Source organism: Mytilus galloprovincialis, chromosome 14 (assembly GCF_965363235.1).
Source record: "Mytilus galloprovincialis chromosome 14, xbMytGall1.hap1.1, whole genome shotgun sequence".
NCBI lineage: Eukaryota > Metazoa > Mollusca > Bivalvia > Mytilida > Mytilidae > Mytilus > Mytilus galloprovincialis.
Genome location: NC_134851.1, coordinates 65890100 through 65903404, shown reverse-complemented (window position 1 = coordinate 65903404; position 13305 = coordinate 65890100). Strand labels below are relative to the sequence as shown.

At 31.0% G+C, this 13305-nt stretch overlaps 1 long non-coding RNA gene across 1 annotated transcript; it reads right to left on the bottom strand.

Moving 5' to 3' along the window:
- Positions 1-5720: 5720 nt before the first annotated feature.
- On the bottom strand, positions 5721-8603 carry LOC143059643 (uncharacterized). The gene is made up of 3 exons (XR_012973547.1): positions 8398-8603; positions 7365-7480; positions 5721-6246 (listed from the first exon to the last, which is right to left on the bottom strand). It is a non-coding gene; the product is annotated as an uncharacterized LOC143059643 (long non-coding RNA).
- Positions 8604-13305: the final 4702 nt, after the last annotated feature.

The window sequence follows — 13305 nt, the reverse complement described above, 5'->3', positions numbered from 1 at the left end:
CTTACTGACTTGGCCTCTTAATTGGAATGAGTGTCGTAATATCATCCACGACTCACTGACAAAATATATTTGGACTATTATTGTAATCCAGTAATGAACATAGTTGATATACGTATTCAACGTTTCAAAGAACATTTTACTCTTAACAATAACCACAATAAACCTATTCCTCGTATAAAACAGAAACTAAAAGAAATAGCCAAGGAATTTGTTTTTGTCCCGGCCGATAAAGCTGTTAAAAACATTAGTATTGTTTGACGTAAATTTTAGATTGAGGTTCTGCAAAAAGAGATCACCAATTCACTAACATTCCAACTGGCTCTATATTCAGAAAACGACATCCGTAACAAACATAAACTTTTAGCTACGCTTTGTTACCCCGATTTTGTTTTTTGTCCATGGATTTATGCGTTTGAACAGCGGTATACTACTGTTGCCTTAATTTACAAGCAGAACCAAATAAAATGAAAGTCCCAACTATGTATTGGCTTCCGAAGGTACAAAAACGCCTTACAAATATAAATTCATTTCGTCTTTAAGCCATTGTTCCACTACTAAATTGTCTATTCTTCTTACCAGTACACTTGGTACAATAAAAAACCTGATATTTTTCAAAAAAGGCCTTCGAAAAAAGTGGATTTAATTACTTTCGGAATGTCAAGAACTCGTTGGAAATATTTGAACAATTGCATGGATATATTGGTGATTTTGAATCTACCCTATATACCACATTGCCTAACATTCTCATTAAGAAAAAAATCACACACCTAATTAAATAGGCATTTAAAAAGTCAGAATGTGAATATATATGTTCAAACTCTTTTAGGTCAGTTTTTAGAAGCAATAAACAAACATAAAAACAGTGTCAATTGGACATGCTTTGATACTATATCTGCCCTTGAATTTTTTACTAGATAACATTTTGTTCGCTTTGGAGATTCCGTATATCATTAGGCTATCGGAATTCCAATAGAGACTTGCTGTGCACCAATTATTGCGGACCTTTTTTGTATTGCTATGAGTTACAATGTTTGACAAAAATCAGCAAAGACCAATCGAAACAACATCTGATACACAAAGTTAATAATACTTTAAGATATTTGGATGATATTTTGGCTATCCAAAATGACGACTTCAGTATGTATACTAAAGACATTTATCCTGTCGAACTTACTTTAAATTAAGCTAATACTAACAATGACCCCTGCCCTTTCCTCGATCTTGATATATATATATATATATCATTAACGGAAAGAGTAATACTAAAATATATGATAAAAAAGATGATTTTTCATTTCCTATCGTTAATTATCCATGTTTAGATGGTGACGTTCCCTTGTCACCATCTTACGGTGTTTATATATATCAATGTGTACGATTCGCTCGTGTATGTAACAATGTTGAAGATTTTAATTAGAGAAATTTATGTATTACTGAAAAATTATTACACCAGGGTTTTCGATATCACAAACTAGTCAAAACATTTACTAAATTTTATCATCGGTATAAGGACATCATTCGTAAATATAGCTCAACATGCAGACTTCTTCGGTATTTCACATCCATTTTTTTATGGAAGTATTCTTTATAAAGCACAAAAATATCAGTATTCACCTCAGAAACTAACAAAACCTTCAAATAGACTTAATAAGAAGGGATATAGTTACGATACTGTTGTCAGGTTATTAAAAATTGCATATTTTGGCGTTAATATTGATTCACTTATAGGGTCTTTGCATCGGAACTGAATCCATTAATTTAAAAACCAGTTGTTGGCATGACACGAGTTATGTTCTTCTCATAAATGTTATGATGGTATGATACTAAACCCGTAACGGGAAGGATTGTGCTTGATATTCATATGATAAAGACATAATTTTTCAATCAGTTTAATAGAAGGCTGGAGCTGGCATATACAAAAGAAACTGTGATATGATTTTCAATCAGACAACTGTCCACAAGAGACCAAAATGACACCGACATTAAAAACTATAGGTCACCGAACGGCCTTCAACAATGAGCAAAGCCCATACCGCATAGTCAACTATAAAAGGCCCCAATATGACAATGTAAAACAATTCAAACGAGAAAACTAACGGCCTTACTTATAATAAAATGAACGAAAACCAAATATGTAACACATAAACAAACGACAACCACTGAAATACAGCCTCCTGACTTGGGACAGGCACATACATACATATTGTGGCGGGCTTAAACATGTTAGCGGGATCCCAACCCTCCCCCTAAACTCGGACAGTGGTATAACAGTACAACATAAGAACAAACTATAAAAATCAGTTGAAAAAGGCTCATCAGATGGACACAAATACAAGTGGACGTGGGCGGCTACTTTTACATCCCGACAACAAGTCAACTGCTAGTAGTTGTTTTTAATTATGTATTATTGTCATTTTGTTTATTTTCTTTGGTTACATCTTCTGACATCAGACAGGGACTTCTCTTGAACTGAATTTTAATATGCGTATTGTTATGCGTTTACTTTTCTACATTGGCTAGAGGTATAGGTATAGATATGAGATCTCATAAACATGTTAAACCCTGCCGCATGTTTGCGCCTGTTTCAAGTCAGGAGCCTTAAGCCTTTGCTAGTCTTGTATTATTTTTCATTTTAGTTTCTTGTGTACAATTTGGAGTTTAGTATGGCGTTCATTATCTCTGAACTAGTATACATATGTGTTAAGGGGCCAGCTGAAGAACGCCTTCGGGTGCGGGAATTTCTCGCTGCATTGAAGATCTGTTGGTGACCTTATGCTGTTGTCGGTTATATGATCGGGTTGTTGTCTCTTTGACACATTCCCCATTTCCATTCTCAATTAATATTTCAATCCAAATTAATCTTTGAAAAAAAAACTGATTGTGATGTGGGATATATTTAGATTATACCTCTGCATCGAAAGTGATACAATATTTATACACTGAAGACATTGACATTTTTAAATTCAAAACGCAAGGACTGTCGAGATAAACAATATGTAGGCAAACATGTTCCTTCTTTTCAACTGATTTTTCGATGTGACGCCTATTTTTATGCGGTCACAATAGGATATTCAAAGGAAGTCAAGAACATTCGACGTCATAATCGAGTTATGACCAAAGAAGAGCTGAGGTCGAACGATCCACACGTTGATTAAATATACATAATCAAATTTGTCAGGAAAAGAATCAATCTTGTAAGAATTAGAGAAATTGACTAACACATCAGAATGATAACAGTTATAAAACAGAGGAGATAATTTATTCGAGTTTTATCTACAACAAAATCCATTTAATATATATATTAAAAAAAATGAAATGATGAATATAACATATGAACATTAAATATTGCGGCTTCAACGTTTTTGTATGACAACGATTAATTAAGTTCCAAGCATTTGGATGCTAACACCATTGTTCAACACTTATGTGGCACCAAGTACTAGGGTACACCGCAAGCCTCTCTTCTGATAGGTTATCTATAAAATATGAACAAACAACTAGTAGAACTTATACCTGAGTACGGTAAAAATGTTTTTTGAAAGTATTTGTTCAGTAATTTCAACCAAAACTCATAAAAGATAATTGTGATTCTATATAGCAAGCATAACAACAATAGAATAATATTCATTTTGAGTATAGGTGTTTCTTCGCCCATGGATAAAAGTATCATTTCTCATGGTACATTTTTTTGGTAATGGATTCTCTGTATAATTCATTAATACATACAATGCATATCGTGAACATAATCCATGATATTAAAATACTGACATTCCATATTCCAATAGGCAACATTTTGTAAAGCTGTTATGTGTTTCCTAATTCAAATGAGAATCAAACGAACCATTTTAGCTTTTACTCTCTAACTACAATGAACACTGACACTACTTACACTTAAGTGTGACGTAACACACTCCAAACTAATGAAGACACTCCGTAAATAGTTTCATATGGGTCAACCGTCATCACAGGGAAAACTGTCATTTTTGTTTACTATATTTTTACTGAAATGACAACATGTTAAATGAAATCTTATAATGATAGAACTACAAACCTTACTGTTATTTTTGTGTATGCATGTTTTAAGAAAGGAAAAACAAACCAGTACCCTTGACACTATGCGACATCGATACTTTGCTAAGTTGACAAAACAGCACGTCGACCGTACCCATTTGTCAAACCGTGATAATTGTTGAATGAAACAAAAGTCATTGCCAGAGGTTTTCTACTAAACATTTAATTGACAAGTTTTGTTTTAAAACGCAACGTCCTACTCTAACATCAATCGATTTATTTCAAAACTACTGCATTTTTCTTGTATCCCTGGTGTTTCGACTGGAGAACCGTCGTACACAAATATTGCACAGGTTGGTACTCCGGAGCGGGTCGGGAACAAGAAGGTGAACTGTGTGTTTTTTTTTTTGTATCAATAGTGCCACTTAAATCGACGCTAGGGACCGTATTGCCCGTGTTGTTGGTTATGAATGATTCGTTTATTATTGAAGACCCTACATTAACTGTCAAGATGAAAAAACAAACATACATGCCCTGTTTATTGATATTTTCGTATTTTTTCTATGTATTGTGTGCGATATTGCCCCTTGAAAATTAAAATTTTCCCCAAAAAACAATATCTTTATGTTATAATGTGTATACTTTTTCATTAAAAACATAATAGTTTTTCGGGAAAGTATTGTTAAGGTCAATACATACTGATGAGTCTTGTTGATTGTGGAGGAGGATTCGCTGCGATGATGTCAGTGCTACATTTCAATAAAAAGTCATTTTGTTGATGCCGTTCGAGGTCGTATTTATATATATTAATACTTACATATTAGATACACATGTTTATTTCCCAACATTGTTCTGGAATGAACTAGATGTCACTGTTATCTTGATATCAGTCATTTTATTTTTCAATTATATAAACATCAATTTAATCAAAAGAAACTGAAAAAAACGTATGCATATTCAATCTGTATGTATTCATACATGTCATATATAATCGAAAAAAAGAAAAAAACAAGCGAACAAATGTTAACGTTATCATATGCTTGCAACACTAAACAATATTAAGTCAGTTGACACATCAAAATATAATATAAACACACACTTACTACAGATCAACCGACACCTTTTCTATGCAATAATGATTGAATTGAACTGTAGTTAATTCTGCTATGCTATCAACTGCCAATAGGTTACATAATACTAAATTAACTAATTAAACATAGATGACAAAAACATTTTGTATGTTATCAGCTAAGTGCATTAAGCTCGGGCATTCATATAAGAGATTAGAAAGTTGTTAATTTAGTAAAAGTATGAGTTAAAAAAAAGTTGTAAGTTAATACCGTTTTATTCTTGAAAAGATAAATATACATGCACAAGCAAATGAAATTAACAAAATAAACTGATGTTTATGACATATTAGTATATTGATATACAAAATCATGAAATTCAGAAAATGGAATAATCTTCTAACAAACCATTTAATGACTTTTTTGTTCTGGTATATTGCATTAAATACATTGTCCAGACTACAAGTTATTCAATAAAATAAAGTACAACTTATAAATAACTCTAAGCACGTTTTTATTATTCACTAATTACCATACGTTTTGCTAATTAAGCTTATTTATGTTTATTTGTTTTTCTCAAACATTGTTGTCAATTATATAGAATTCTGTGCGACTGTCATCAAGTTAAAGGTTGAGCTAGCTCACACAAAACAAAATTATTCCACCAGTTTCGTCATAAGAAAATGTCTGTATCAAGTAAGGAGTACCACAGATGTTGCCCATGTAATTTTTATTCGTTTGATGTGTATGAGCTTACAATTTATATATTTATTGAAACACTTTCCGTTTAAATTTTCCTAAGTTCGGTATTTTTGTTATTCATTTTTTTCTATCATCGATTACAATTGAATATCAATCGCTCAACTATGATTTCTTGTGAATATGTTATCATTGATATACTTACATTTTTCATTAAGGACAATTACACTAAAAATTCTCTCTGGATCTGAGTGTAAAATATTCGTTGTAGTACTAGTGGTAGATACTGTGACATTGATTATTGTGGTCCCAGTTGCACAAAATATGTTGCTTCCATAGACATGAATGCCTATATTAGTAGAGGCTGCATTTGTGCTGACAACTTTTATTTCATTCTCTCCATTGAAAGTGGAAGATTTTAAATCGCCACTGTTGTATTCCATCCAATAAAGTTGATTTCCGGTGGCATCTTATATAAAAAAAATACTTAATAATTCTTATATGACTAGCATATTAGAAAATACCTTGATATGATTGGTCGATAGGTACTTGATCTTGACGTTGGTTATTCTTTGAATTAACAAGATGGCGGCGATAATAATACCGACGTTAAACAAAACAATTTCACTGCACGTTAATCGTTAAACCAAATAACAAAAACAAAAACATTCGTTTTAAATTGAATGAAGAGTTTTATGAGAAATAAGAGTTTTTGTAGTTTTTTTATCACATTGAACATGTCATGGAGATCATATTTTGCGTAAGCTAACAAACATATTCATGCACCATGACTATACGATGACAAAAATGATACAATCTATACGTGATAGAAGATACGAGTGTGTACTTATATTTCCCCTCTAATTTTAAAGAATCATAAGGATTAAACCCCCTTTTAACTGTTGAAGGTTTGGCATTATTGAATTAAAGTTTATTTTATTGCAGATTATTGACTCATTCGTTCCCAATGTATCACTTGTTGGTTGCCTCTTTGAAGATTGAAGTCACGATGCATTGTTCAATGTGTGGCTTAATCGTCAGCGTATTAATTAGTACACTGAAATCCTAACTAATTACATATTCAAAGTGTATGACTAGCAATTTCTAACTATACAGGCATATTAAAGTTAACTGTTACAAAAATGTATCCATCTTTTTTACTTTTATCTGAAAGATTTGAACTTCGAATAGAAACTATGCCAACATGCACAATCAGCCAGTTTAGTCTAACACAAGTAAATAGTAGTATACCGCTGTTAGAACGTCATAAATCGATTGCATACATATATGTGATGTGGTATGATGAAATTACCCTACTGTACAGATGACTGTATATGTCATATAAAATGAATGCATAATTGAAAAAAAACTATTTCATGTTAAGTGTTGGCTTATCGATATTTTAGAAATTTAAAAAAAATGTGCGTTTATATATAGAAGATATTAACACGGAAACCGATTAAAAAGACGTAAATAATTGAACTGCTGCGAACAAAAGCGTAAAAGGTTAATAATTTTGATTCTTTGGAAACTAATTGATGACTATTTGTTTGTTTTCTAATATTTATTATCTGTAAGATAACTCACATAGACTCAAACCATATATTCTGTGTGGACTATTGATGATTGTCTGTTTCTCACTTCCATTTAGTCTAGCTTTTTTTATATTTCCCTTAGTTGTGTATGTACTGTAATACATCCATCTGTTTTAATTACAAAATTATATGAAACTCACAAATACAATTAACTAATTATAGATACCTGCACTGAACATTTTTCGCCACATTTGAGTTTTGTCTACAAATAACCAAACAGTGACGCTCAAAAACAATGCCGTTTAAAGTACAAATTCAAAAAATTATTGCCTAAAATACCTTAGGTCATTTATTATCGTTTAGAAAGTCTTTTCGAAGTTTGAAAATTTTGTAAACAGTAAATTACCATATCAATGACAATGCATGTCAACACAGAGTACTTTGGTTTTAGCAACAGTAGCATAAAAATGGTTTTCTAGTTAAAGAAAGTAGTATGGTTTGTTTCTCTTACTTATGATTGGATTATATTAATTTGTATTTACCATACTGTACCACTGTGTACAACACACTAACTTTCATGAAATTCTTAGCCACTAAATTGAAAACAACAGCTTAAACAAAATTATGGAATACAAGGACTTGCAACAAATGGAAATTCTCTAAAAACTGACAAAATTTTAATGTAAGGCCTAAAGAACCCATACACAATGTTTGAGTCTTGGTAACGGTACCATCTGAGGTAAATGATTGGTTAAACCTGGTTATATATCAAGCTGAACTTACATCTCGATTAACAGTTGTAAATTACAACTCAGATTGTCTAAATTTGCCCACAAGGAGGGTCTACCTGGTTTGACATACAAATGTTCATAATTTTATTTAAAATGCAATTCACTGATAAATTAATATATTTTTGTTTTGCATTTCAAATACCTCAATTGCGCTAGACATGTACCTCCGCAAGTTATTCGAGCTGGCGATCTTTCTGTTTGTTTTGTCTTAATTTTTAGATAGAAAAAAAATAATCTCGGCAGAAAATGTACATGCTCTCAGTAAAAATACAATATCTTACAGTCAAAACAAACCTGTTTGAATTATCTAATGTAATAGCATAAAGCGGATCATCTTGGAGTACAACTATTTTATTTGACCCATCTAAATTACATCTATAAAGCTTTCCAGTTCCATATTCAGTCAGATACACGTGGCTGTATAGTTGATCAATGGAAACACCAACCGGTTTATCTGCCTTTGTTACAGTTTCTGAAACGTATGGTTGTTCTGAAGGATATCGAAATCTAAGTGTAAACAAAAAAAGGGCATGTGTCAATACCTATTGAGTAATATAAATGTAAACATACAAGCAAATTATGAAATTCCAAATAGTGGAACTAATTACTTTTGAAGTGTCAAACAAATTACGGAAGTATTTTTTTATCCTATATACCACTTTGCATCTTATCCTTTTAAGAACAAAAACATACACCATTTTATGAATTGGTAGAGAATTTAAACTCTTTCACGAATCTGATCTACCGATATAAAGGGTGTGTACTACCATGAGATACACGAGGGGTTGCACATGTTGAATAGGATCTGATTATACTTTCGGAACTCTTTCTGAGTTTCAAAGGGGTTCGTGTTGCTTAGTTTTCAATCTTTTAGATTTCTGTCTATTCAATGTTTTATAAATAAATCAGGCCGTTTCTTTCATTTGATATTTGCCATTTCGGAACTTTTTACACTTAATCTGACTATTTCGTTTGCACTTTACTTAATGTTGAAGACATAATGGTAACTGTAAGTAATTCATCTCCATGTAAATTCATCTCTGGTGGAGATTTGTCTCATTGGCAATCGTACAACGTCTTCTTTCATTCAATAAGATATGTAAAAAAAACAAAAAAAAAAACGTATATAACAACGAGAGCTTCGAGTTAGTCAACACTGAACCTTAATCAAGATAATAGTTTTAACTTCCATGACTATATTTAGTAGCTCGTTTAAAAACTAGTTTCTTATAGACTATTCATAGTTCAAAGTTTACGATAAACCAAGCTACTGCTTTTGATTAAAGATTCATAATAGAAAAGTAAATGCAAAAAGCGTTGATATTTTGCGTGTTGCATTTCAAATGTATATTCGGGTATGATTCCAGCTTCCAATAAATAGAAAAAAAACAACGAAAAACTTTTATTTGATAGAAAAAGCGTGGTCACATGTTTGCAACAATAACTGCAACCGAACAAAGGGAAATATTTTATGACAAGTGGTAATCCAAAAAAAACAGGAAGTGTGTTTGCATGCATTTGGTGTATAAATTCATAATGTATATTGTTTCTGTACAAGGTTTGCTACCGAGAAAAAAAAAACATTACTTTGCGTAGCTTTAATCTCTATTTTTTTTTTCTAAATCATGTTCTGGTGAAAGTTCACATTATAGGGGTTCCTGGATATTTTTTTAATATAGGAAAATTTAATTTAAAACATGTATATAAAATATACCTCAAGATATTATTCCGTTCAAACCTTGTAAAATAAACATATTCATATTTATAGTCATAATCTATAGAATGTATGACACTTTGTAGATTCGTTAACAAATCAGCTACTTTTCCAGTGGTTAAGTCTCTTTCTTTGATTTTCCCATTAGTTGAAAAGATAATCTTGTGTTGATGACCTGGAATAAAAAAGGAAACTGTTTTCAAATAAAGTAGTGTTTGATATTTTTGTAGTTTGCTAACACAATGGATGCCATCCCCCAAGTTTTGGTAGGAAACGTGTTTCCCAGTCCTTAATTTCTTATGTTGTCAGTTTATTTTTACTTTACAGTTTAAATGTCCCTTTGTTATCTTTCGCATCTCTTTTGTTACTGACAAAATAGCACTTTCTTTTAATTTCGGTCCAGTCATTGTCTGTGTGTATTGTAGGGCGATATACTTATGCGCTTTTGGCATCGTTTATTACAAATTTATATCAATTCTGAATTACCAGTATGCAACTGCTAGGGCAAACTTTTTCAAAAAAACTATGTTTGTGTTTGATCATATTCCGAGTTCTTATTTTTTTCTCCCCTTACCAAACTAGCCATTTACGTCGTTGTTGTCATTATGGGAACTACATGGTGCGTTAAAATATAAATGTAAATGAGTGATGAGGGTCCTGATATAGGTTTACGTCACTGTACTTTTCGTTTTATTCCTTTATTTATTTTTATGTTAGTTTTTGTACAGACGCCACTACTTCCATTGTGTTAATAATGAAACATGCATCTTATAGCGGACTTCACACTGTGAATTTGTTGCATTATATCTGCAATGATAACAATAACATGTTTTAAAAAATATAAGAATTTTTGGTATAACTATTTATTTCTGAGAATGCGACTAAAAATGTCAAGCTCATTGCACCCGCTACGGTGCAAGTTTAAAACAAATGACTATAACATCAGTAATCCTGTTTTCTGGATCTGATCCAGCTATATAACAGAAAGGATATCAAAAATACTAGTTAAGGTGGTACCTAACACTACAGGGAGATAACTCTGTAAAATCAGCTTAACGTTTAAACTACGTTATGTTGTTAAGGGAATATTAAGCTTCTAAATGATCAAAATTAGTATTTGTCAAACTGCTATATAACCAGTGTAATTTTTCGGAAAAAACGGTTGGTTCAAATTATTTGAAATTTTATATATTTTTGTCAAAGGGACAAAGTACATACTTTGTCAAAATGTCATGAAATTTAAACGAACCAAATTAATTCTAGTGAAAGTGTTGGGTACCATCTTAAAGGTTTTAACTTTGAAACTATTGAAAATCAGACCACATTTTTGGGAACGTTGCATTTATTTATATTGACACTAAGACTCAATGTTACGATATTGTCATACAAAATGATGGTATTTATTGTAAGCAATAATGTAAGAATAAATGGCAATGTTTAAATTACTTACCTTTGTCAATACAGTTAACATAAATCATAATTCCAAACAAAAAACAATTCATATTGCGATATGTCATTCAACATTAGTCTGTTGTATATGAATATTATTACAGCTATTTTTATCCAATGTATTTTTTCTTATTAAGTTTAGGTTACGTTTTTTAATGTATAAAGGACAGTTCGTGACCAATTTTTTTCTATTCAAGAGTAATGGCTACTACACAAACTATACTCGGATATTATACGCTGAATTTAACTATAAATTATCATGTTTCATTTGTACATCAACAATGAAATAAACTTGACATCAAGTTAAAAGTGTCATTTTATTGTAACTCGGTATAATTTATACACATATGATCTCAATAAAGTTAATGTGACGAAAAAAAAACCATAAATTATAAATTTTACTTCATATTTGACATTTTAATTGGAAACTTAATATTGTTTCACATTGTAAAATATTCTATACTTCCTTTGTATTCATAAAAAGTCGATGTTGATTCATTTTAAATGTATCATAAAAATCCTTTTTTACAGGTTTTCGTTTTCGAGGTAAAACATACAGTTCGTGGGTTTAACTTAATTTTTAGTATTCAAAAGTTCATTAGTTAATAAATGAAAGCAAAAACATAATTTATTCAGATTTTCATTTGTAGATATATAAACGAACGTAAACATCGGTGCACTTAATTGTATTATATTATCGCAATAAAGGGTACATTTACATGTAGAGGTAACTATAAGTGTATTGCAGTAAAGCTTATAATATCGGATACACGAGTTTTGACATATAATAAAGCGATCATTAGCATAGGCTATCTCGTTTGTTAACCTTTAAATGATGATATTAATGTTATTAAAAGAAATGTAGAAATGACGCATAATTTATGATGCGATATATCTTTTATTGACAACTCAATGACCCCTATGCAAAGCTATTTACGTATTCATTTTCACATAGTGTTACGCCTTTAAGGTAATAATTTTTATTTTCTCACGAAAATTCCAAATGAAACTTCATCGAATCGTACACATCTGATATTGCAATTCAGAAATTATAAAAAAAATGCATTGTTCTTCCTTATATGTATATTTCATAGTTATAGTGGTGCTAGCCTTGTGTTAACTGTTTAAGAGCATTAAAAACAATAGTAAAGATACATGTTAAAAGGTTAATAATGATTTACTGATTTACTATTGTTGCAATCTAGTATAAGGGACATCTAACTTACGGATTATTATGTCCTTTTTTAGTGAATCAGGATTGATTATTTGGATCACATATCAAGGGTAGATATTTTCAAAGTGATCATTATGTGTCTTCAAGAACAAAAACAACGTCTACATAGCATTGTATGAATTATGAATCATCAAACAATATAATAGTGTATCCCATTTTTCAATAAGATATTAATCAACAAAACCTAATCTGTTCTTGCTTTACTATCTATCCCATTTCATGCATGTTATAACTTGAAGCTTGTTATAAAAGTTAAAATTAAATGTTTCTTCTTATGCACTACGTATGCTGTAGCTAGGTCGTAGTAGAACTTCATGTAATTCGTGCAAGAAGCTATACTTTGTGATTACAAAGTTTTTCATGTTTTAGTCTAAAGATTGAGGAAATTATGGTAACCTCGAACACAATTAACGAATATTTAGGTTGCTAAATTATCAACTTCACGCAATCGAATCAAAACACATATCATGTGTTCAAAATTCACCGAAAGGATCTGATAGCGCTCCGTTTTAGTTAACGTCCATGTACTATTTACATCAGCATGAAATTTCAGTCTTCACATTACAAATATCCGGTTCATATAAAAAGGAAAACGTGACACTGAAATAATAAGAAGATGAAATGACCGTCAGCGGCCCGTTGTCATTGCAGTACATTGTTTGTCTTTAGAGCGGAAGATTTTAACTCAATTCGGATCAAACAAAATAATTTTAAATTAATTTTGATGTTTCTTCATCAATCATTCAACCTTAAGGAATACATTGTAAGAGCAAAACAAGTTGAGTCATTTTAAGGTGTCCTGTTG